Raw genomic sequence first — 24,697 nt, forward strand, 5'->3', positions numbered from 1 at the left:
TTCATGGTGATAATATATTTATGTTGTTGCCTTGCTGGTTCTGAAAAAATGTCAAATAACAAATGGATATAGGAGCTTGAGATTTTGTGTGCTTAGCATTAGGGGAATGAAAGAATATAGGGAAACTTTTCTAGTTGCATGCTTCTTTAACTCATGATGTTTAAATGCAGAGGAAGGCATCTACTTGGCTTATTATGACTTTCATCCGTACTTGGTTGGAGATTCATCCTGCATAATGGAGTTAAATAAGTGGTTTGCCAAGCAACTAGACACAGTATGATCTGGAAATATCATTTTTTTAATCTCATTTCTTTCTGCTGCATAGTCTTCAACAATTTTATCATTGACATATCATTTTTTTTTGCTAAGGATCATTTTTCTCCCTAAAGTGTAAAACTCAGGGAAACAATTCCTTGAAAAACTTTCAGGAGAGATTAGAGGTGTGCATCCAGTTGGTTTGGTCAGTTTGGTTTTTATACTCCTATAACCGAATTAACTGGTTAAGCCGTCTAAACTGAATTAACTGGTTAAGCCATCTAAACCGAGTATATTGAGTTGATTTTATTGTTAAGACCGAAATAACCTAACCAAATTGAAATAACTGCATAAACTGAACTAATACTTTTTTTTTCCTTTTTAAGATTTATTTATTTATAAAATAAAAAAAAATCATTGTCAAATTAAACATATATGTAATTAATCAAATTAATTGGATAATTGGGTTGAGTTATTTCATGTTTGTATATTTAATTTCATATTTAGATTAAATTAATTAATTAGATATTTAAATTAATTATTTGGTTAACTCAATTGTGTTTGTATTTTAATTTTTAGGTTGGGTTTATATTTCGAGTATAGTTGGGTTGGGTTTTATACAGGTATTGGATATTTGAATATTTGGATGGGTATGAATATAAGTTTAGGGTTTATTTATTAATTAAAAATTAAATCGGTTTATTTGGATAAAGCTTACTAAATAAATCAAAAAACCAAATAAATTGATTATTTTGGTTAAATTAGTTCTGTTTGTTCGGTTATTCTGGCTTAATCAACTTTTTCCTCACCCATAGGGGAAAGAATTTAAGAGTACGAGGCAGAAAAAGAAATCCTTCCCCAATAGAGAGTAACAAAATGAAGCATTTTAATTTAAGCAGATTGTATATCATGTAATTCCTCTAATTCATTTGCATGGACACCACTCTATAAAGTATATAGTATGTAGTTTGGGCAGCTCACAAACTGGAATAGTTGCATGTAGATTACCATCAGCCTCTTATCTCCATATGACAATAGTTTTATTTGGATTTATTTGTAAAACCACATTAGTACTGAGAAATTGGATGGATGTGGGACCTGAGATCAATTCTTATATTTGTATATGAAACATTTATAATTCTTTTGAATGATTTGAGAATCTACTGCTTATTTTTATAAAGACATTTACTAGATCTATGTGTCTTATTTCTAGTTGATTATTCTTGCATATACATGGTGTATTTGTATCAGATTATTGCTTCTTGGAATATATGATTCTTAATCGCTTTGTTCTTATCTTTTTCAACCAAGGCTGATTATTTTCCATTTTTTTATTGCAAATATATGTTTCTCTACTGGAATATCTAAACACTGCCTCTCTTGCCCCAAAAAAGGATGATCAAACAAACAAGTATCATTAATCGTATCCCTGCAACTAAGGGAAGTTAATGTATGCAATCATTAAGAAAGCAGCTTGGAACCTTCAGTTTTTTCTTTTCTAAATAACTTCACGTTGTATTACAGATTGATTCATGGAGTTCTTCAGCTACCTGCGAACTCAAACTTGATGGTTGATGAAACACAACTAGAATTAGGAAGCCTCAACTCCATTGGAATTGAGAATACAAAGTTGCTAAAAAATCTGATAGAGTTTCAAAAAGTAAGCTATCACTTGGTTTGTTGAAACATGAGTGCATGTTTGTGCATAAATATACTGGACCAAGGAAGGTGTTTTTGGAAGTTTAATGTGAATATTAGGAATGTGTTTGTTCTATATATTGCAACTAGTTTTAATTGTTACAATTATTTTCAATTATTTCTTGTGTACACGCCCGGATGGCGAGGGCATATTAGTAGAACATTATTATGCCGTGATATTTTGTATCGACATATTATTACAATATTTTTGATAACTTAATGTGAATATATTGTATGCAAATGGATTGCTTATATATAATATGATATATATATATTTAGTATTATGAGGCATTAAATGTGATTTAGTTTGATTATTTTCAATCTATAATATGTATATATATTATATAATTTACGAAATACAATCACGACACAAGAATGTGTGTCATCTTTTTTAATGACGTGTGCTTCAATGACACGCAATGTAAGTCATACATACGTGTCATAAATTTATGACACACAAATCTGTGACATCTTCATTTATGACGGGGGCTTCAATGACGCGCAATGAGCGTCAAAAATGCGTGTCATAAATGCGCGTCAAAAATTTATGATGCACAGTTGCGCGTCATCTTAAATTCATGTCGGTGGCTTCAACGACAGGCAAATATGTGTCATCCGCACCCATAGATGACACGCAATGCGCGTCATTAAAGGGGTTTTTTCTACTAGTGAAATTTCCCTTATGGGTGTAAGTGAATAAAATAGGCTAGATGAGGAAGAGTTTGAGTTACATATGGGTTATATAATGATATGTGATGCTTAGATCTATAACGAGAGCTTAATAAGGAAGATCTAGTAAGAATAATTTAAATAACTTATATCACATTTTTTGGTTGGGAAGTATTGGTACTCTACTAATTCGGTTTCGATAATGTTCCTCAGGTATTGAAACCAAAAGTTATGGTATATATAATGTCACTAAGTTACAAATATCAATAGCCAAAATTGGTATCAATACTTACATGGTATCGATACCCTAAGGAATAAGTATCAATACGTTAAGTAAGAGTATCATACTAGATTATTTCTACCCAAACATCGAATGTAAAAAAGGTATCAGTACCAAGGGTGAGTACTGTTAACCAACGGTCAGTATCGATACTAAAAGGCATATTATCGGTATTATTAGACTGAAATGGGCAAGACGCCTCGTTTCAGTTTAAGAACTAAAGATGTAGTCTAAGTCTACCAAAACCTGTCAATAAAGCTGACAAGTGAAAACATTGATTAAATTATGTGATAATCATAAGAACCTTATGAAGTAAGATTCCATAAGACATACATTGTTTGATACTCAAGAAACAATAAGGACACCGTATTTACTCATATATGATGATAACATGTAAGTCATTCCTCCAATTCAAGGGTGAGTTGAGGGAAAGTACGATGAGAGCGACAAGAGAGTTATTATTTATTAACCAGCTGCAAGTCAAGTATTTGGGTAGTAATCATATACCAAGTGGGTAGCGATGAATATAATTGTCTTAAGGTCATAAAACACTAAAAGACTAACAAACCCTTGCATAATGCTAGTTATTAGCTGAAATACTTTAAATGCCCTAATGTACAATTTATTGAAGTGTTTGGCCTACGAGCATCCTTTTAAGTTTATGTGTATACGACGATCATTTTGTTTCCTAAAAATATCAAAATATATCCAATTTAGTGCCAAGGCACTTAAAATTCTATTCGAGAGTAGACTTTGATGCTAAGTGATCCCAGAGATATCCTAAGTACTCTAAAGTAGTAGATTAGTCAGACGTAGGCACCAATGCTATGTGACCTCAAAAGAGACCTAGGTATTAGCAATGAGGGCCCTTCAGGATGAAGATTCCGATACTAAGTGACATAAGTCTTATTTTGGTTACCTTGGGTAGGCTAGAGAAGTGTAAGTCCTATATATTAAGTGACATGAACTACACCATGATGCCATCCCATGTTTGTATTTAATGATTATGTTTTGCATATGATGATGCATAATTGCATGATATTGTGGTTAAAGACCTATTATATGCATGCTCAAGGAGATTCCCTCATTTATGAACTAAGGAAAGCATGAGACTTATACCATGGTGATAGTTGATGTACTTTGGATAGATGGTACCACTGTATGGTTATGTGTAATTGACAATCGTCTTGTTTGCTAGAAATATTCGAATATATCCAAGTTAGTACCAAGGCACTTAAAATGCTATTCGAGTGTAGGCTTCGATGCTATGTGACCCATTAGGTGTCCGAGGAGTGGACTATACTTGTTTGTATGCTTATTTTATGAATACATGTAGTATGGTAGAGTAATTGTGTGGCACAGGGATTACGAGATCAGAATCTATAATGTGTTTTTGTTTGTAGGTTACAAGTTACGTAAAGTGCAATGGGACAATGATATCACCAAAGAAGTCACAATAGAGTACCTGAGTACAGTGATGACGGCTTAGTGGCCATGTAGAGTTCACGATATAAAATGAGTCAACTTATAATAATTAATTTCTTTATTTTATTTATCGAGTTTCTAAATTAGGGCTCGACTTTTGTAAATTGTTATGGTTTCATACCTTGTGTAAATGTTTTAAAAGTGAATATGGTTTTAATGAAAAAATGGTTAGTCACGTTGGTTATTCCGTGTGACACTCAATTATGTGAGACTTAGGTATTACAAATATAATTATTAAACTATATATTTCTTTTAAATATATTAAGAAATAATTGTGATATAAAGATATTATCATTAGTTAACTTTCAATTATAAAAAGGTAAATAAATTTTGTGTAATAAAAAGTTTGGGTAAACGAAAAGTTTAGTCACCTTCATTTTAATTTTATCTAGTTTTAATCATTATTTAAAAAGATACGTTTCAATCATTTTGTGGGTGTTTAAATCCTTTGAATTTAAAGTGTCTCTTTGAGTTTTGCATGATATATTAGAGGAGGAAGTTAAATGAGCAATCTTCTCAATGAACCCTTCTAAAGCTTCGGGGTGAGATGGTTTAGATGCTTTCCTTTATCAGTAAAATTGGGATATTGTTTGGCTTTCGTAATCCAGCTTTTCTGAGATTGTTTTATGAAAGGTGAAGTTCCAAATGAGGTAACCGTACTCTGCTAATTCTTATTCCAAAGGTGCTTGTCCCGGAGAATTTTACACAATTTAGACTGACAAGCCTTTGTTCTGTCCTTTTAAAGGCTATATCAAAAGTGGTGGTTAATCGTCCGAAGCCTTATCTTCCTGATTAGACATCTGAAAGTCAAACAAGTTTCACCACTGATAACATTATTATTTATCAAAAGTTGTTCATTCTATGCAACGAAAGAAGGGTAGAAGCGGATGTATGGCAATTAAAGTTGATATAGAGAAAGCTTATGATATAATGGAATGGGATTTCATTTATTATACCCTACTTGATATTGGAATTCCAGATGGTCTCCATCATCTTATCATGAGTTGTGTGTCATTTAAGACAACTCAAATTCTTGTGTATGGAGCGGTTGTCACAATCTATTCATTTGGCGATAGAAAATTGAGATTGGAAACCGATACAACTTTCTCAGAATGGTCCCCTTCTATCACATCTACTTTTTTTACTAATGATCTTTTATTGCTCACGGAGGTGGTTATGAAGAAACTTGATGTTATTCGGAAACTACTTGATTTCTATTATAGCTCGGCACATCAGGCGAGTTTGGCAAAAATGAATTTTTTTCTAAGAAAGTTATGGAACACGCAAAAGTGGATATAAATGAAGGTTTCTAGTTCTCATGTATAGAGAATCTTGGGTAGTACTTGGGTTTACCTTTTTTACACAATAGAGTTTTTAATACCCTAAAATTTTTGTTAGTGAATAAAATATAAATTTTGAAAGTTTAGTGGCCAATATATAAAATTAGTAAAAGTTTAGGGACCTAAGAGGTTATTTTTCCAAAATAATTTTTATCCCATAAGTGAATAGGTCACCCCAAGAATGATGTTTTGGTAGGAATAATATTTTTTGATCCAAAATTTTTGTTAAAAGCTAGAAAGTGAGAGTCCGGTAAAAATTCGATAAATCGGAACGAATAATAATTTTGAGGAAATTTGGATGATATTAAATTAAGCTTAAAAATATTATCTCCACATTTTAAAATAATGGAAAATATGGATAATTGGTTTTGAGAATTTATTTTCATGTTTAATTTTGACCGTTGGATACAAATGGAAAGATTGAACTTTGTAGAAAGTTGCATGGATAAAGTTGTCAATGGTATAATATTTTGTTCATCTATGACTTTGGAAGATGATAACCAACATGTGGCTTGGTATGGATGTAATTATCAAGTTTCATTAATGGTAAAATTGTCATTTTCTAAGTAAATAAATTTTAATTTCATTTAAGTTTAATACATGACAAATTAACATTAAATTAATTAGAAATTTCGTGAGACCAAGCTCATATTCATCCTCCATTTCCGTCCACTCCAACCCTAGGTGAGAGAAATATAATTTTTAATTTTTAAGTAATTTCTTTTGGATTTTAGATCGAACACTAAAATAGAAAATTATTCTATTCAAAAACCACCATTATTTGGTACCATTATTGAATGCTAATCTTGCTTGAATGTCAAGTTCCAAAATTTTAGAGTTTATGTTCATGTTAGGGTTTTATGAATTGATGGATTTTGAGATTATTAAGGTTGTAGAATCATTTTCAAGCTTGTTTTATGATCAAAACTCTTAGAAATGCATATATGATTTTTGGCCTAAACCCTAAATTAGGGAAAGTTTATGATTTGATGAAATTAGGTTAAGGGTTTAATTATAGAAGCTTTGAAATATTAACTTGAGGTTGATTTCATGTTTGACTCAAATTGAAATCAAGTGAAATCATGAAACACTAGCCTTAAAGCATTCGACCTAAGCAATAAAAGGTGAGAAAAATTATGGAAAATTATATAAGGGTTGGAAATGATGTAGAAAGGATTCTACAAGCCTTAGAAAGTTATAGGGATCCTTTTATAATTTTATGAAAGTTGAGGGACCTATTTAGTAATTATGGATAATTATGAGATCAATGTATAATTGTTTAAAAGTTGATGGACTATGATGGAAATTAATGTTAGAGTGTTGAAATTGATGTTAGAATGTGAAATTGGATTATTTTGGAAAGTTGAGGTTTAAATCACAAATATGGAAAAGTTGGGAAATTAAGTGAAACTTTTATGTGAAGTTTGGATAACTTTGGATAAAAAGGAACTTGAATGGTCAATTTGAAGTGTTAAGGTCAACATTTATGTTGTGACATGGAATTTGTATCAAATGAGCATCGAAAGATTTGTAGGAATGTATTTTCTAATTTGTGCTTATGTTAGTAAAATTCTAACGTGGTTTGAATTGTATAGTTTTGTAAATGATGCTCAATTAGATTGTGTACTTGAAATCAAGATCAAACAATATTAAAGCTAAGGAATATATAAAGGATGATGATAGGGAAGCGGTGGTGAATTAATGAACGTTGCTCATGTTGAAGAATCAAACCTAGAAAGCTCTAGACTCAATGAAGAACAAAGGGGATGAATAGGGGAAGATGGCAGCAAAAACTAGGATTCTTTAGGGTATGGTTTAGGTACTGGAATCAAGGCAATAAGGTTAGAACAAAAAAAAACAAAAGATGCTTGATGGTGCAGATGGATTTATGGAAAATAGATGGATAGATGTCCTATCGAACCGTCCTGGTCGTAATGAAAAGGCAAACTCGATAAATGGCTCTAACCAATCCTACTAGTCGTGATGAAAAGGCAACTTGGAGTGTGAAGATTAATCTCGCTCACAAGAACTTGAAAGAACTCCAGTAGAAAAAACTTCAAAGGCACAAAGCAATTAGCACTTGCAAAAACAAAATCTCGTTGTATTATTAATCAAAGAAATCTGATTTACAAAGTTGAGTGAAGCCTCCTTTATATAAGGGGTGAGTTCTAAAGGTCCTAAATAACTAATGAATAAAATGATAACAAACTAAACATGTCTTAACTCTAATTCCTAATAAAATAGTAATAACTAAAAATAATTTTTTAACTCAACCTTAATCCCTAATAAAATAATAAATATAATCCTAAAAGATAATGTATCATCCTATATTAAATTATAATACAAATAATCAATATAACTATTGAAAATTCGTAATATTTACAAAAATCACGTATTAATCTCGTATAACAATTTCTGTATGCGTTGTCTTCAGTAAAATGAATGTATCTTGAGTTCCCAATATCATATTGATGTAATTCAAGAACCATTGGAAAGATAAGAGACAGACAGTTGTATCTGTAGAATACATATTGGCCAAATAAGATTAGGATCCCATTCAAAAGTTCATCGCAAATATGTTTCTATTCTGGTCTTCTTTTTCAATGCTTGGAAGAGTTATTACTTCTTCCTTTGATGTGACCCTTGTGATGCATATATCATCATCCCTTTCTTAAAAATATTCAACCTCAAATTTAAAACATTAAAGGAAGCAACACTAGAATCTTTTAATGATTCATTCACATTATGCTTATCGAATAGATATGTTTTGAATCTTTGATACTTTGTTCTTCTAATAGGTTCGAGTATAAACATTAGTCCAAAGAAGCATGTATTATGGAATCTGGTGCATGTATCATTTCCCCACTCCTCAAAAGGATTCATCCTCGAATTTTAAAATCCAAGAGAAAGAGAATTAGACGTGTTGAAAGGAAAACTTGTGAAACATTTACCAGGATCAATGTGATGAGTCTTTATGCGTTTTAGTTGAGGTTTCTTCTTTGTAGGAACTGATTTCTTGTAGTTCTAAAAACCTTTTTTGTATACAAGTCTTGTAATATGATGTTTAGCTTGAAATTCAACATAGAGCCGACCACTGTTGGCTTTCTGTATGATTGCTTCAAATAATTTCTCCATGGTTTTATTCGTGTGTGGCGAGAATGAGTGTTTAAAACCTGTCAACTGGTTTGTTAAAGTAATCCCTTAAGTATCCTAAGTGTGGTTCATGAATTAAGAATTCTTGGGAGGAGATTTTTGGACTGTAGAACTTTCATGGTAGTGCATCATCTACTGTGTTTTGCTTACCTCGGTCTGTTACGTACTTAAAAGAGTTGTGTTTAATATGGGTGATAACTTCAAGAGTCTTACCTAATAAAAAGGAGAAGAAGTGCGTTACAATAACATTAAAATGAGTAATAAAATACTCACCTTTAGACTCTCATAAATCGTGACTCTTCATTGACATGGCATAGTGATTATGGCTTTCAGGTGGTAACCCGTCAGGAAGGTTACTTAGCACAATTCGTCAACTCTTGGCGATGGAGGATGGTGTAGGCTAGTCTCGTGATATTTTTACTTTTCATCATTTACATGGATTCCCTGTGCACGAACTATAAAGCGTATGGAGTTATTCAGATCTTGTTTTCTCATTAAGATGACATCACGACTAAGGTTGTCCTGGATGTAGCCTTTTTGTAACAAATCTAACTTTTTGGTTTCTTCGAGATTGTATGTTTGGTGAGGTATGATGGAACCTTGAATTGATTTGTTTGGTGTTATTTTTCTCTCTCTAATGGTATTCCTTCAGGCAGATCACTTAAAACTTCTCGAAAATCCTGTAACAAATATGAAATCACACTAGGCAAATTCTTGTTAATATTAGGAATCGAAACAATTGATTCCCTAAAGTGAACAAGGATGGAAGACTATTTGTAAAGAATGTTCTATCTCAATTATTTTATGCTCACACATAGATTTTGAGTCACTTTTTTCTTCTAACAATTAGGTTCACTCACCTCTTATGGGACATTATTCTTTTGGCTTTTGTAACTAGTGACCTCTTTTGCTATTGCCTCTTTCTCAACTTTTTCAATTTTTGCTTTCCCTACCTCCTCATAAATTCTCATTTGATCTTAAGGGGTTAGAGGTGTGTCATTATTTGCTGATCGTTGTTTCTCCTTGTCAGGTTTGTCATCTCTCCGGCCTTTTTAAAGAAGGTGGAGTAGAAGATGAGGAAGGATTTGAAAGATTACCTTGGTAAGAGGATGAAGTACCTTGGTAATGTTCTCTAAATCGGAATCTCCTTTGGATTTGTGCTTCGATTGTCATTGCTTTCTTTAGTGTATATTCAAGGTTTTTGTATCCATGGAGGTCAAGTAGATCAGTGATGTTTGAGTTCAAGCCGAAGACGAATCTTGACACATTGTGCTTTTCTTATTCGGTTATGTTTGACCTATTGAGTAAGGACTGCATCTCCTTGTAGTAGTATTCAACTGAACTTCTATCTTGTCGAAGTCGGTGTAGTCATAGTTTAACCTCTCTTGTATAATGTGTTATTAAGAATCACTTCCTCATGGTTTGTTTGAGGTCTGTCCAAGAAGTGATTGCTTGAATTTGGAAGTTCTCGATCTTTTTCCTTGTTTGTATCCACCAAGTTTGAGCATATCCTCCACAACAACATAGGCAATGTTGGGTCCCAAATCCGCTCCTGTAAGCAAACAAATAAAACTATTGTGAAAGTACGTGCCCGTGTAAAGCATTAAAATAAGTTGTATTGAAAAACAAAATCACTAACTGCTTTGACCCATGGAAAATGAATTCCATAAAAGGCTTGTTTGCTAACACTAGCCCTATTCGCAGTTGGCATGTTTAGCTTGTTTACTTATATAGTTATCTTTCTTCCCAATCAACCAATCAAGGAACAACTACGGAACCATGACATAGGCTTTGTGAGTCTTCCTTAGTGAGCTTTCAGGCAACAAAGGAGAGTTCAGAAATGAATTGCATGGTGATGAGGGGAACTTTTTTAGCTTGGGGGCAGTCATGGTATGTGAACATGATATCAAACTTTCCTTCCCAACCGATGTACCTTTCTGGATCGTTGTCTTCTTTGAAAGACGGGATCATGAAATTTGGTTTTGCAAATATTTCAGATGCTTGAAAACGTGGTTGTTCTCACCGGGGTACCAAAAGTTCGGCATTGTTTGGTTTTGGATTATGGTTTGGTAGATCCAGTTGTGGTTATTATCGTTCTCTCACGGTATTGTTAAGTTCATCAAATATTTTAATTTGAGTCGTGAGTAGGGCAAGTGCGGCTAAGATATCCGTAAGTGTCTTGTTGTTATTGTCGCCCATCCTAAAATCATAAAACTCAACAGAAATTTTTCAAGTAAAATAAAAATGAAAGAAAGAAAATTCAACAAAGTAAGAAACCTCACAAGTCACTCCAAGAAAGTAACACAGTGAGAGGAAAGTAGGTCGATCTTGTACTCTTTAAAACTCACTTTACGAAGTAGTCTTCCACAGTTCGTATCGGAGTTTAATTACTAGAAAAGGCAATAATAAAACCTAAAAGCTCTAAGAGGCCAAACAAGGGTTAGACTCCAAGAGAACGAAAATGCAAAGAAGGAAGAAGTATACAAACTTTTTATTCACACTAACACAAGAAAGATAATGTGTTAGATAATACAAAAGAACAATAAAAAGGAAAAAAAAGAACCTAAAGCACTAAGAGTTAAAGAAAAAAAAAAGAACCAAACCAGAAACCTAGAAAACGCTGGATCAACTTGAGCAATATTTTTAAGGGGCTTACCGATGTCCAATTTTTTTTGAATAATTCTTGAATGTCTTTCGATGCATCGAGAAACCACCTGTAAAATTTCATAACCAAATACCTTCAGTAGTGTCCAGTAGACTCTGTTGAACGGTGAGTCCTCAAACAATCTGTTTTTCGTGATCACTTTGTTCGAATGTGTTTTTGATCTCCACAAATTCTATTTTTTAATAATATTCAATATATGAAGTTTCAATATGGATATTTTCACCAAGAAATTCCTCTTGTATAATTTTCAAGAAATTCGACAAGATTCTAGATCGAATCTGCTGATGAAACTTGAATGATGTATTTGAAGGCTCTAATGAACTCCAATTGGGGTGAATTTTAGACTGGAGATTACTCTTATGATGAATATGAGATCTGAAAAAAAAATAAGCCCTAAGTTTATTCGTTTGCAATATTTTAAAATTTTGGCTTTTTTTTCATTTTTGTTGTTGAAAAAAATAGCAAACTAGCAAGAAGAAATCGAATCTAAATTAAAATTAAATAAAAAGAACCTGAAACGATATATCTTTTGTGAACTAGCTCTGTTGGGGTACCTTGACAGTTTTGTATGCAAAAACAAGCAAGATTGCTTGCTTCTTTCCAAGAATTAGCCCAAATATGATACAAAATGATAGGGAAGTGGTGGCGGATTAATGATTGTTGCTCTTATTGAAGAATCAAACCTAAAAAGCTGTAGACTTGGTGAAGAACAATGGGGATAAATAGGGGAAGGTGGCGATAATAGCTAGGATTCTTTAGGGTTTCTTTTAGGTACTGGAATCAAGGCAATAAGATTAGAACAAAATAAACAAAAGATAAATAAATTGAAAATAAAATAAGATAATAAATAAATCAAAAGATAACTCTTATTAAGGTAGACGGTAAAGATGATTGATGGTGCGAATGGATTTTTAAAAAAAATAGTTGAATAAGTGTCCAATCGAACTGTCCTAGTCTCAATGAAAAGGCAAACTAAATAAATGGCTGTAACCAACCCTGCCGCGATGAAAAGGCAAATTGGAGTGTGAAGATTAATCTCCCTTGCAAGAACTTGAAAGAACTCCAGGAGAAGAAGCTTCGAAGGCACAAGGCAATCAACACTTGCAAAAAAATCTCTCATTGTATTATTCATTAAAGAAATCTGATTTACAAAGTTGAGTGAAGCCTCCTTTATATAAGGGGTGAGTTTTGAAGGTCCTAAATAACTAATGAATAAAATAATAACAAACTAAACATGTCTTAACTCTATTTTCTAATAAAATAACAATAACTAAAAATAATTTTTTAACTCAACGTTTATCCCTAATAAAATAATAACTCTAATCCTAAAAGATAATGCATCATCCTATATTAAATTATATTGCAAATAATCAATATAAATATTGAAAATTCGTAATATTTACAAAAATCACGTATTAATCTCGTATAGGAATTTCTGCATGTGATGTCTTCAGTAAAATGAATTTATCTTGAGTTCCCAATATCATATTGATTCAATTCAAGAACCATTGGAAATATAAGAGACAAACAGTTGTATCTCTAGAAGACATGTTTACAAAATAAGATAAGTATTCCATTCAAAAAGTCGTCATAATTCTGTTACTATTCTGGTCTTCTTTTCCAAGGATTGGACTAGTGGATCATTTGGAAGAGTTATTACTTCTTCCTTTGATGTGAGCCTTTTTATGCATGTATCAGATGAAATGTGAATTTCTAAGGAAGGTTGAAAGTTAAGGACACCAGGTGAGTGCATATTTAGTTTGTATTTATGTTATCGAATAAAGATTTGCTTGCGATGAGCCAGTGATGAAGTTGCTATGGTAAGAAGTGACTCATAATGTTGTATGCCTTTGTGATTTATGCATATATGTGCATTTGGTGAGCTAATAGAATTAGTGAATAAGTTGAAAATGCAAATTAGTGAAATCTGCCTAGAGTTGTGATTTGAACATTAAGTTTAGAAAATCACCATAAATTCTAAAATATGTTTAGAGGATGATTTTTGTACTGTTGGATTCATATATCATTATAGTTTTGTTTAAAACAAATGGATATTGATTTCGAGAAGTATACAAAAATATATGAATTTTTAATCGAGGATATGTCATAAAATAGGGCAGAAGATTCTGCTCAACACAGCTTTTGTAAGTAAACTTTGAAAATTCACTATAAATTGTACATGCATGAAGAAAGCCATAACCGAGTTTGTTTCTAAATGCTTAACATGCCAACAAGTTAAAGTAGAACATCAAGTGCCTTTAGGACTATAGAAATTATTCAGTTTGGGTGATTGCAGATAAACTAACCAAGTCAGCACACTTCATTCCAATTTGAACAAATTATTTTATGAATAAACATGTTGAGTAATACATTTGAGAGATTTTTCAAATGCATGGAGTGCCTATATCGATAGTTTCAACTAGAGATTCGAGATTCACAATAAGATTTTGGGAATCTTTGCATAAAGCTTTGAGAACTCGACTTAATATCAGCACTGATTTTTATTATCAGACAGATGAACAATCTGACATGACCATTTAAACTTTGGAAGATATGCTTAGAGCACATGTAATTTAATTCAAAGGTTCATGGGAGAAGTATTTACCTTTACCTGAGTTTACTTATAACAACAGTAATCAAGCAGGTATCAAGATGACTCCATATGAAGCATTATATGGAATAAAGTGTCGAACTCCTTTGAAGGAGAATGGTATGAGCTTAAGAATCATAATATTGTGGGCCCTGATTTAATCAAGGAAATTGAAGATAAAGATAATATCATTTAAGATAATCTTAAGTTTGATACTGATGGAAAGAAAGAATGTGCCTCCGTTAGAAACTATTTCTTTAATTCCTCATAATTCGATATATAAATTTTTTTATGGATAATATTGATATCCATCAGACTTAACTTCAAAGACTTTAGTTTCTCCTTTTTCTTCCTTCTTTATATTTGACAAACATTTTTCATCCTTCCTTTTAAGATCTTTAATTCGATCCAGTAGAGTAGGTTTCAACTAAAGTTCTGCAACTAATACACCATTATTTTTCATTGACATTTCTATATGCAATGATCTTAAAGCTGAGAATATCTTCTGACTCAAAGCATCATCAACCACATTAGTCTTTCCTGGGTGGTAATTAGTAATAACATCATAATCTTTGTGAAGTTCTATCCACATTCTCTTTCTCAAGTTCAGCTCATTTTGAGTCGACATGTATTTCAAACTCTTATGATCAATGTAAATATAGTATCACTCACCATATAAATAATGACACCATATTTTCAAAGCAAATGCAATTGATGCCAACTCTAGTAATATGTCGGGTAATTTCTCTCATGTGTTTTGAGTTACCCTGAATCATAGGCCAAAACTTTCCCTTCTTGCATTAGTACACATCCCAAACCATTATGAGACACCACTATAGATTATAAAATATTTTCTTGATTCTAGTTGTACTAACATAGGGGCTTTCATCAATATTTTCTTTAGTGTTTTGAAACTTTCTTAGAACTTATTACTCCAAATAAATGGAACATCTTTTCTTAACAACTTGGTAAGTGGAGAGACAATAATCGATAAATCTTTATGAACCTTTGATAAGAAGCAACTAGTCCCAAGAAACTATGCACCTTAGCAATATTCTTAGAAGTTTTCCATTCCACAATAGCTTCTACTTTCTTGGCATCAACTCAAATACCCTCTATCAAAACTACAACGCCATAAAAGGCAACTTCAGATAACAAAAATCACACTTTGATAAATTAGGATATAGTTTTTTTTTTATTTCAAAGAGTTTGAAGAACAATGAGAAGATGTGCATCATGCTCTTCCCAAGTATTAGAATAAACCAAAATATCATTAATGAATACCGCTACATACTTGTCCAAATATGGTTGCAACACTTTGTTCATCAAATCCATAAATGTTTCATGAGCATTAGTTAATCCAATTGGCATCACCACTAATTCATAATGGCCACAACGAGCCCTAAAAGTTATCTTTGGAATATCTTCTTCTTAAATCTTCAACTAATGATATCCAAATCAAAGATCAATAATTAAAAACACTACTAAACCTTTTAAGTGATAAAAATATCATCAATCCTTAGTAAAGGATGCTCATTCTTCACAGTCACCTTATTCAGCTGACGATAGTCTATACATAATCGCATAGATCCATATTTCTTTTTCAAAAATAATATTGGAGCTCCCTAAGGTGGCACACTTAGTTTTATAAAACCTCGATCTAGCAATTCTTGTAGTTATGCCTTTAACTCCTTGAGTCCGGTAGGAGCCATTCTATTTGGAGCCATAGATATATGCATAATACCTGATAATACCTCTATTTTAAATTCGATTTCTCGATCATGAGGTAATCATAGTAATTCATCCATATACATATTTGGATACTCTTGATCAGTTGAAATATCTTTTAACTTAATCTTTGAGTCATGAGTTTCCGCTACATTAGCTAAGTAAGGTTGACAACCTTGCAGTAATAATAACTTCTTAGTAGTTACTGTCGAAATCACATTAGACAAAGGATTTAATCTTTCAACAACCAATACAATCTCAAAACCTTTTGGTTCTTTCAGAATCAATCTCTTTAAGTGACAATCCATAATGACATGGTAGGTAGATAACCAATCCATACCTAAAATCGTCTCTAATTCTTCAAAAGGTAATTCCATCAAGTTTGCTGGAAATTCAACCCCATGAATCTTTAATGGACACTTTCAAAAATCTGACTTACCTTCGCACTCTGACCTAGAGGAATAGTTGCTATTATATCACTTGATATTATTTCTAATGAAATTTCTCTCTCTCATATTAACTTAGTGCTTATGTATGAATCAATATAATAATGATCAATTAACACAAATACAAGTTTATCGAAAAGATTGAACATGCCTGCAATGATCTTTGGATCATCATGGCATTCATCAATTCCAATATTATACACCTTTGTTGGAGTTTGAAACTCGCACTGATGAGCAGTTTTTGGTTTTCTACTAAATTTAGCTTTACCTCGGACTGTTTGGGACACAACAGTGGATCTCTCAATTTGTATTGGTCTTTCCTATAACATCATTGGACATTCTTGAATGAAATAACTAGTATCTCAACATTGAAACCAAGCTCTTGTAATAGCTCATCATACTCCTAGGTGATTTTGTCGCACACCACACAAAGTTGATACTGATTGAGATGATCTACAAGTACCAGCAGTAATTGTATGAGATTGATTAGATTTTCCAACATTTTATCTCTTTCAAGGCAGACAAGAAAAATTTTGATCTATTCTGATATCAGTAACCCTTGCCTCGCTTAGACTAAGATGAGTCTGCAAATGGCCCCAATCTCTTGGATGATTGCATATTTACTCTATTGTTTTTTCAGACTGCACTCATTTTATTTCTTTTGCTCTATTCATAACTTATTGAAAAGTAGATAGATTCAAAGCCAACAATATTTCTTTCATTCTTGGTCGAAGCCTCTTGATAAACCATTCATAACGAGCCTTCTCATTCGAAATCAGTTGTATTGAAAATCGGCTTAGTTTGTTGAATTCACACTCGTACTCATACATAGTTCAAGTACCTTACTTTAGATTGATGAACTCTTTTTTCATTTCTTGGATAAACTGATCTTTGATATACTTATTCTTAAATTCCTCTTGGAAGAACTACCAGGTTACATTCTTTGGAGGAACATGCATAGTGGCATTAGTCCACCATACTCGAGCTCTTGCTCTGAGTGATGACTCAGCTACATCCAATTTCTCAGCACTAATGCAGTTTAATCCATCCAACATAATATTAACATCTTTAACATAGATGTTAGTAGAGAGTGGATTCTCATATGAATATCTTTCAAATTCAAGAGCTCCTAAACTTTTCAGTTCTTTTTCTATAGATAAGCAAGGAGTTGAAGCAACATACGACTGAAATCTTGTAACGTTCCCATCTATGGTTTGGAAGAATATTCTTTGATCTTGGACTAGCACTCCCTGATGTGCTGGTGCACCACCCTGATAAGACTGAGCATGAGGATTATTATTGACCTCGTTGCTTCAACTACACATCTCTTTTTGGACATCCTGCTAGGTCACTCTACGAGAACCTTCTGTCTCAGACATCTAATAAATGGACAACATCAACTTACGTTAGTAAGGAGTAACATCAAACATAAAAACACCATATCGAGAATAATGACATCCTTGTGGCATGTATAAAATTTTTTTTAATTCAAAACAAGCATGGTTTAAACCTAGAATCAACTAAACTTGTAGCTTTGGTACAATAAAGTCAGAGATGTTACATGAACTTCATAAAACAATTATTACTAAAGATCAGTAAAATTTTGTTTATTTAAAATCATTTATTTCAAAACAATAAATCTTAAACAATTTAATCACGTAAAACCAAAATCATTTAATTAACATTCAAATGAAATTCATTTTCAAGCAGCAACCTAGTAGTTTAGAACTATAATATATAATAGGTAAAATTTCTTAATTGCTGCTTAAAATAAAATTCATCTCAATAAAATTTGAAACTAGTTTCACCAAAATAGTATCGTGTAATCCATTTTTATAACTAATATAACTATATATTATCCATTAAAAACTAACGAGTAAACTATTATAAAACCCATTAAAACATAGTTATAACAAATACCATTAATGCATATATAGACGCAAACTACAAAATCAAAAACATAAGACTAATACCATTACAGATATTGGAGATGTGGTCATCGCTAGTAGATGCCAAAATACTCCCTACTCCACTTGATATCCTTTACTTACGCATGAAAATCATCATACACTAAGTATATACTTAGTGAGACATTTTCTATAACTTTAAAATAAAGCATACCAATGTGTAAAGAATGTCACATACATAATAGTACAGAAAATAACATATGATAATATAAAATTGATTTATGTCAAAGTCATTTTCTTACAAGTATAACTTGAAAATCAACCGTGCAGATATAAATCATTTAATATTAATTGAAAGTATTTGATGAAAGATTTACTTTCAAAAAAATCATTCATACATGCAGTTTTCAATCTCATTTCTAATCATAGCCAAAAATAAATAAATGAGAATAAAAGGTACACGAGTCATGCGAGTATAAATATGCACTTTAGTGCTAGACAGAAGTACAAATACTATAAAACACAATATCAATGTAGCAATAATCTAGAATAAAATAGTACCAATATCACATTACTATGTATTGTATTCCTAAGACCACATTAGTACCAAAATCATATTACTATATACTCAATGCAACTGCGTACAATAGTACCAAAATCACATTACTATGTACATAATATAGCTGCTATTACACCACCTTTATGGCAAGCCAACTATACCAACGACTCTAAATGTATATACAATACGCATTTTCATCAAAATCACCTATCATTCAATTATCAATATATATATATATCATATAATAGTACAATGAGTAGTTCATACTTGAAATCATTCATATTCCATTTAACAAAATATTATGAAAAATATCATAATATAAAGCAAATCATTTTTATTTCAAAATCATTCAAGGTTGGCTCATCACAAGCCTTCCCTATAAATATATATATAACAATATAAGATAAGAATGCACTCCTTATATATAACAATATAGGGTAAGAACGCACTCACTTAGTATACTTCACTAGCAAACCTTACTTAACGATAAACTTTACTCCTCAACTTTCTCCTTAACTTTAAGCTTAGTTTGATCTCGATTTTGATCAGGATCTACACATACATCAGTTACAAAACACATACAATTCAAAGTTGATGTTAGTATCTTACCACACATAGGCTCATAACGAGAAAGAATTCTATGAACCTTCTATAAATATCATCCAAATATTTTCATAATTTCTAAAATGGTTTATTTCCATTAAACCTTAAATTTAAGTTTCTATCAATTCATTCAAGTATTCTACATTAATTTCTAACTAATTTCCTCATCATACCTAATATTTCTATACATGTTGAATGGGCCTAACCTTAACATACTTCCAAATTGGTCCAAACAACACTCCGAAGCTTGTATAATCATCAATTCGTCATGTCAAGCCTTAAAACAACATTGCATAGTTTTTTCTTATTTTTCCATAATGGTTGAGTATTATGAAGTAAGTTAGACATGATATCCAATTTGATTCAAGCATGAATTCTCCTTCAAAACATTATATCTAAGCATTATAAATCATTCCAATGATAACAACCAATTCAAACTTCCAAAATCTTGAAAATCCTAATTATTGAAACCATTTCTAATGTTTTTTCATCATTTTTCAAGCATGAAAATGATTCAACATCTATTGCAGCATAATAAAACCTTAAAACATCAAATCATAACATCCCTTTCATAAATCCTAATAAAAACTCAGGGTGTTAACCATGAAAAACATGAATTGATAGTACCAAAGGATTGACAATTTCATGTAGATCAATTTTGCATTTCATGCTTTTATCAAAATTCATAACAAAATTGCTTGAAAAAAAACAAAAGAAACAAATTTTGTTTTTACATTGGGGACTCGTGACAAAAAAAAAAGAAAAAGAAAAAGAAAAATAAAAGATGATAAAGTTTCTTGAAAATTCTATTTTTAAGCCATTTGCTATCTTATTACAAGATGAATTAAAAATTCATGTTATTACAAAATGCATTAAAAATTCTTACAAAATGACCACTTTACAATTGAAATCCAATCCTCGCCATCTTGCCACGTGTTAAAACTTTTCACCGCATGCCTTCAACTTGATCAAACGAAAACTTACAAGCGCCCAATTGTCATAGCACCAGACTCGACAAAACCTTTTGAAGTCATGTGTGTTGTAATTGATTTTGTTGTTAACTAAGTATTAGGTCAATGCAAAGACAGATTTTTCCATGTCATACATTATATCAGTTGCACTCTAAAAGAAGCCCAAATCAGTTACACCACTAAGAAAAATGAATTGTTAGTTGTAGTTTTTTCAATGGATAAATTTTGATCATATCTCGTTAGTGAAAAAGTTACAATCTTCACAGACCATGTTTTATTACGCTATTTATTTCCAAGAAGGTTGCTAAGCCTAGATTGTACAAAGGATTTTGCTTCTATAAAGGTTTGACATATAGATCAAAGATCGCAAGGGATCTAAGAACCAAGTTGAGGATCACTTATCTAGGCTTGAAGTTAGTAGAAAAAATTAAAGAATTCTACCTATTGTTGACGCATTTCCTGATAACTTTTAAATATCAATAAAGTTTTATGGTACATAGATATAGTAAATTATCTCGTACGTGGGCACATTCCCAAATCCATTACTAGTAAAAAATAATTTCATAAAGACATTAGGAATATTTTTGGAATAAGCCATATATTTTGAAGGTATGTAACGACAACATCTTTTGTAAATGTGTTCTCGTGAAATAAGTGGTATCCATCATGCACATTATCACGATGCACCTTATGGTGGGAATTTTAGTGGGATGAGAACTATAACAAAAATACTTCAATAAAGATTTTATTGGCCCACACTATTTAGTTATGCCCACAACTTTGTTAAGCAATGTGATCGATTCTGGCACACAAGTTCCATTTCCTGATGTAACGAAATGCCACAATAACCTAAAATGAAGGTTGAATTGTTTGATGTTTAGGGAATAGATTTCATGCATATTTTCCCTAGTTATTTTGGCAATCTTTACATCTTGGTAGTAGTAGATTACGTCTCTAAATTGATTAAGGTTATAGAAGCACCAGCTGATGATTCCAAGCTCGATATTAACTTTTTCCACAATTATGTTCTCGTGAGGTTTGATACACTAAGAGTTATGCTTAGTGAGCAAGGCACTCACTTTCATAGCAAGAAACTGGTAGCCGCTTAAAAGCATTATGAAATAAATCATTGTTTTACTACCACTTATCATCCCTGATCCAATGATCAAGATAAAGTTTCTAACGGAGTATTTAAGTAAATCTTAGAAAAGATGGCAGACCCTCATCATAAGGACTAGTATTCTAGGTTGGACGATGCATTGTGAGTGCTTCGAATAGCATATAAAACACCTTTATGAATATCCTCCTTTCAACTTGTCTATAAAAGCTTGTCACTTACTAGTCAAGCTTCAATATAAAGTTGGGTGGGCTATTAATCCAGTGCAGATGGAATATTTTACTGGTGGTAAAAACTGAACGCTTGATATCAGTGAGATGGAAAAAACATTGTGGAGCTAATGCTACGCATATTGCTACAACATTTAATGCAAGTTCACATGTTGTATAACAAGTAATAAAGTTTATATGTATATCAGATGTCGAACCCATAAAGAGAAAAGAATTACAACTTAGAATTGTTAACTTTGAATATTAAAAGGTAAATATTGTGATTGGGTAGTAATAGAGATAGAGAAAAGTTATTAAAAACATGATAGATATGTCAGGTAATGCAATAGCAATCATGAGAGCAAATAGACCACTGGACAACGAAATGTTGCTTTCAATTAGTTGTTGTCAGTATGATTATGTTGTGGCATGCAACATAATGATTGACACATTAAACCCCTTTCAAGGATTAAAAACTTAACCAATGAAAATAAATTTTTACTAATTCCATTAATCAAACAGTTAACAAAGCAGTAGTCTTCGGTAACATACATCTTCGTATGCTTAAACCCACATTCACAAATACTGATATTGTACAAAAGTAACATTCAACCTTAATGATTTCTATTTCTAAAAATAATCAATATTAACATATATAAATACATTTTCATTTCTAAATGTATCAAATGATGTTACAACACATAAAAGTATTTATTCAAGCAAAAATCATAAAATAAACATTTTAACAAACAATTTATCTTTGAATCCAAACACCATAAGAAATAAATCATTCAAACTTAAAAGTTCTTCCCTCTTTCAAGTAAAGAATCTGATAAAGCTTGAACCCCAAATGGTAATCATTGCTACAACGATGTTGTTGCTCCAATTGCTACTGCTGCACTTCTTAACGAAGGGCTTATACGGCAATCGCTCACTCAAGATTTACGTGGATAGTAATTTCCATAGAAAAAAAGGTGTTAATTTGGTTTGCCTAGCTAGTTGTCCCATTCTCATAAATTATTGCGAACTCATCTCATCAGTTATTGCGAAATCATCTCATCAATCCGGTATACTATCGTCTCACAACATTTCCTATAGTATAAAGGAATGCCACAACATTAGTGTACCATTTTTTAGAAAAATAACATAAAATACCCCAAAAGATGTAAACTTATTCCCATGATAAAATTATATAAAAATATATAAAAATGATCCTAATATGCTCCTAATAGTTATGTAGTTCAAACTAAACCTAGGTTAAAATAACCTAAATGATAACTTTTTTGGAGAGTTATCACACCACAAACATAATTGTTTATTTTTCCTCAAGCAACAAAATGCATGAAATGCAACTACATCTAAACAATAATACCACAAAATAACGTCATTAAACCATTTCAACTTTTTAACTTCCTTTTTCATCCCTCATATTATTGTTGAAGAATTAAGTACATTATACACATGACTTTAAATTAGTGAATGCAATGTCAACTTATTAAAATCAAATCCACGTAGTGTAGTAGTGTACAAGCTAGGTGTATCCAACCAATACCTAGCTTATAGTGCACCAAATTTTTTGTTAGTGATCAAAATGTAAAATTTGAAAGTTTAATAACCAAAGTATAAATTTAGAAAAGGTTTAGGGTCCAAAAATATAATTTTTAAAAGTTATCTATTTTGTCGCATAAATGAATAGTTTATTACAAAATTGATGATTTTGTGGGAATAAGAATTTTGATTCAGGATATGTATTAAAACTATAAAGCAATAAAGTTTGATAAGAATTTGGATAATCAAATTAAACAACAAATTTACAAAAATTTGAAGAATGATAGAAAAAAGGTTGGAAATGTTATTTAAATAATTTAGAATAGTGAAATTTAACATAGATAAGTGGAATTAAGGTTGATTTTCCATGTTAAGCTAAATTTGTGAAATTTAGTGACTAAATTGCAATTTTCAAAAATTGCTTGCTTAAAGGTGGAAAGTTAATTTTTGTTGGTTTATATTTGACTTTGGAATATTAAATTGGAAGATATTGCAAGGGCATGATTGAAATCATCATGTTTTAAATAAATTATTATAAAGCCATATGCATAGGGAGAATTATGAAGAAAATTTAAGAAACCTTCAGTTTTCTTTAAGCTTGGACGTGAACCACCATTTTTATAAGCTAAGGATTTTTAATTTGATTTTAAGCTTATTTGATTGGTTTTTGGGTTAAGCTATTAGAGAGAGAATTAATCTACTTGAAAATTTCTATCATTTGGTATAAATATTTCATGGAAAACATGCTTGTATGATGAACTACATGATTTTGGTGGATGAAAAACATGTTGGATTTTGAAGAATTAAAGAATTATTTTTATGCTTTTAGTGTTGTATATTAATTTCAAGCATTTGTGATGATTAAAATCATCTAGAAAAAACATATAATAAATTCAACAAAGCTAGGGTTGTTAATAATTTATTGAATTTGGATTGAATTTGATGTTAGGATGATTGGAATTTCATAAAATTGGTCATATGAGGTTTAATTCATGCATGAAATTGAATGAAAAGTGTGCCCAAATTTCTTAATTAGTTCCGGCCATGGATAAATTAAAAGGGGGAAATTCAAAAAACTTCCTATGGTTTGTATTTAATATTAGAATGATACTAAATGCTTTGGAAATTGATTTGGATCAATTTGGAACATTGTGTAAGTAAAAGAACTATTTTACAAGTTTTGGAATTTACGGGACATTGAATTATGAATGCTTAATTATGGATGTACTATACTGGAAAATATTATTTGAATGTCGATTTTAAGTTAGAATATTGTTTTGGATGAAATTGCAACAATTTAAAAAAGTTGGTGCCTAATTTGAATTATGCTAGAAAGTTGGGGATGTAATTTTAAGTTTTCAAATGTTAAAGTTTTAGATTAAGTGTACTATTACAATGTTGGAAATTAATATTTGGATGCTGAATTTGAAATAAGAATGATTATTTGGTACCAAATTGCAAACTTGATTAAGTT

General features: G+C 31.3%; 1 long non-coding RNA gene across 1 annotated transcript; it reads right to left on the minus strand.

Annotated features, from left to right (window-relative positions):
* Nucleotides 1-1,382: 1,382 nt before the first annotated feature.
* On the minus strand, nucleotides 1,383-24,697 carry LOC120207320. The gene is made up of 3 exons (XR_005524188.1): nucleotides 24,687-24,697; nucleotides 9,711-9,716; nucleotides 1,383-1,516 (listed from the first exon to the last, which is right to left on the minus strand). It is a non-coding gene; the product is annotated as an uncharacterized LOC120207320 (long non-coding RNA).

The sequence above is a fragment of the Hibiscus syriacus genome, unplaced genomic scaffold, assembly GCF_006381635.1.
Source record: "Hibiscus syriacus cultivar Baekdansim isolate YM2019G1 unplaced genomic scaffold, ASM638163v2 tig00014444_pilon, whole genome shotgun sequence".
Classification (NCBI taxonomy): domain Eukaryota; kingdom Viridiplantae; phylum Streptophyta; class Magnoliopsida; order Malvales; family Malvaceae; genus Hibiscus; species Hibiscus syriacus.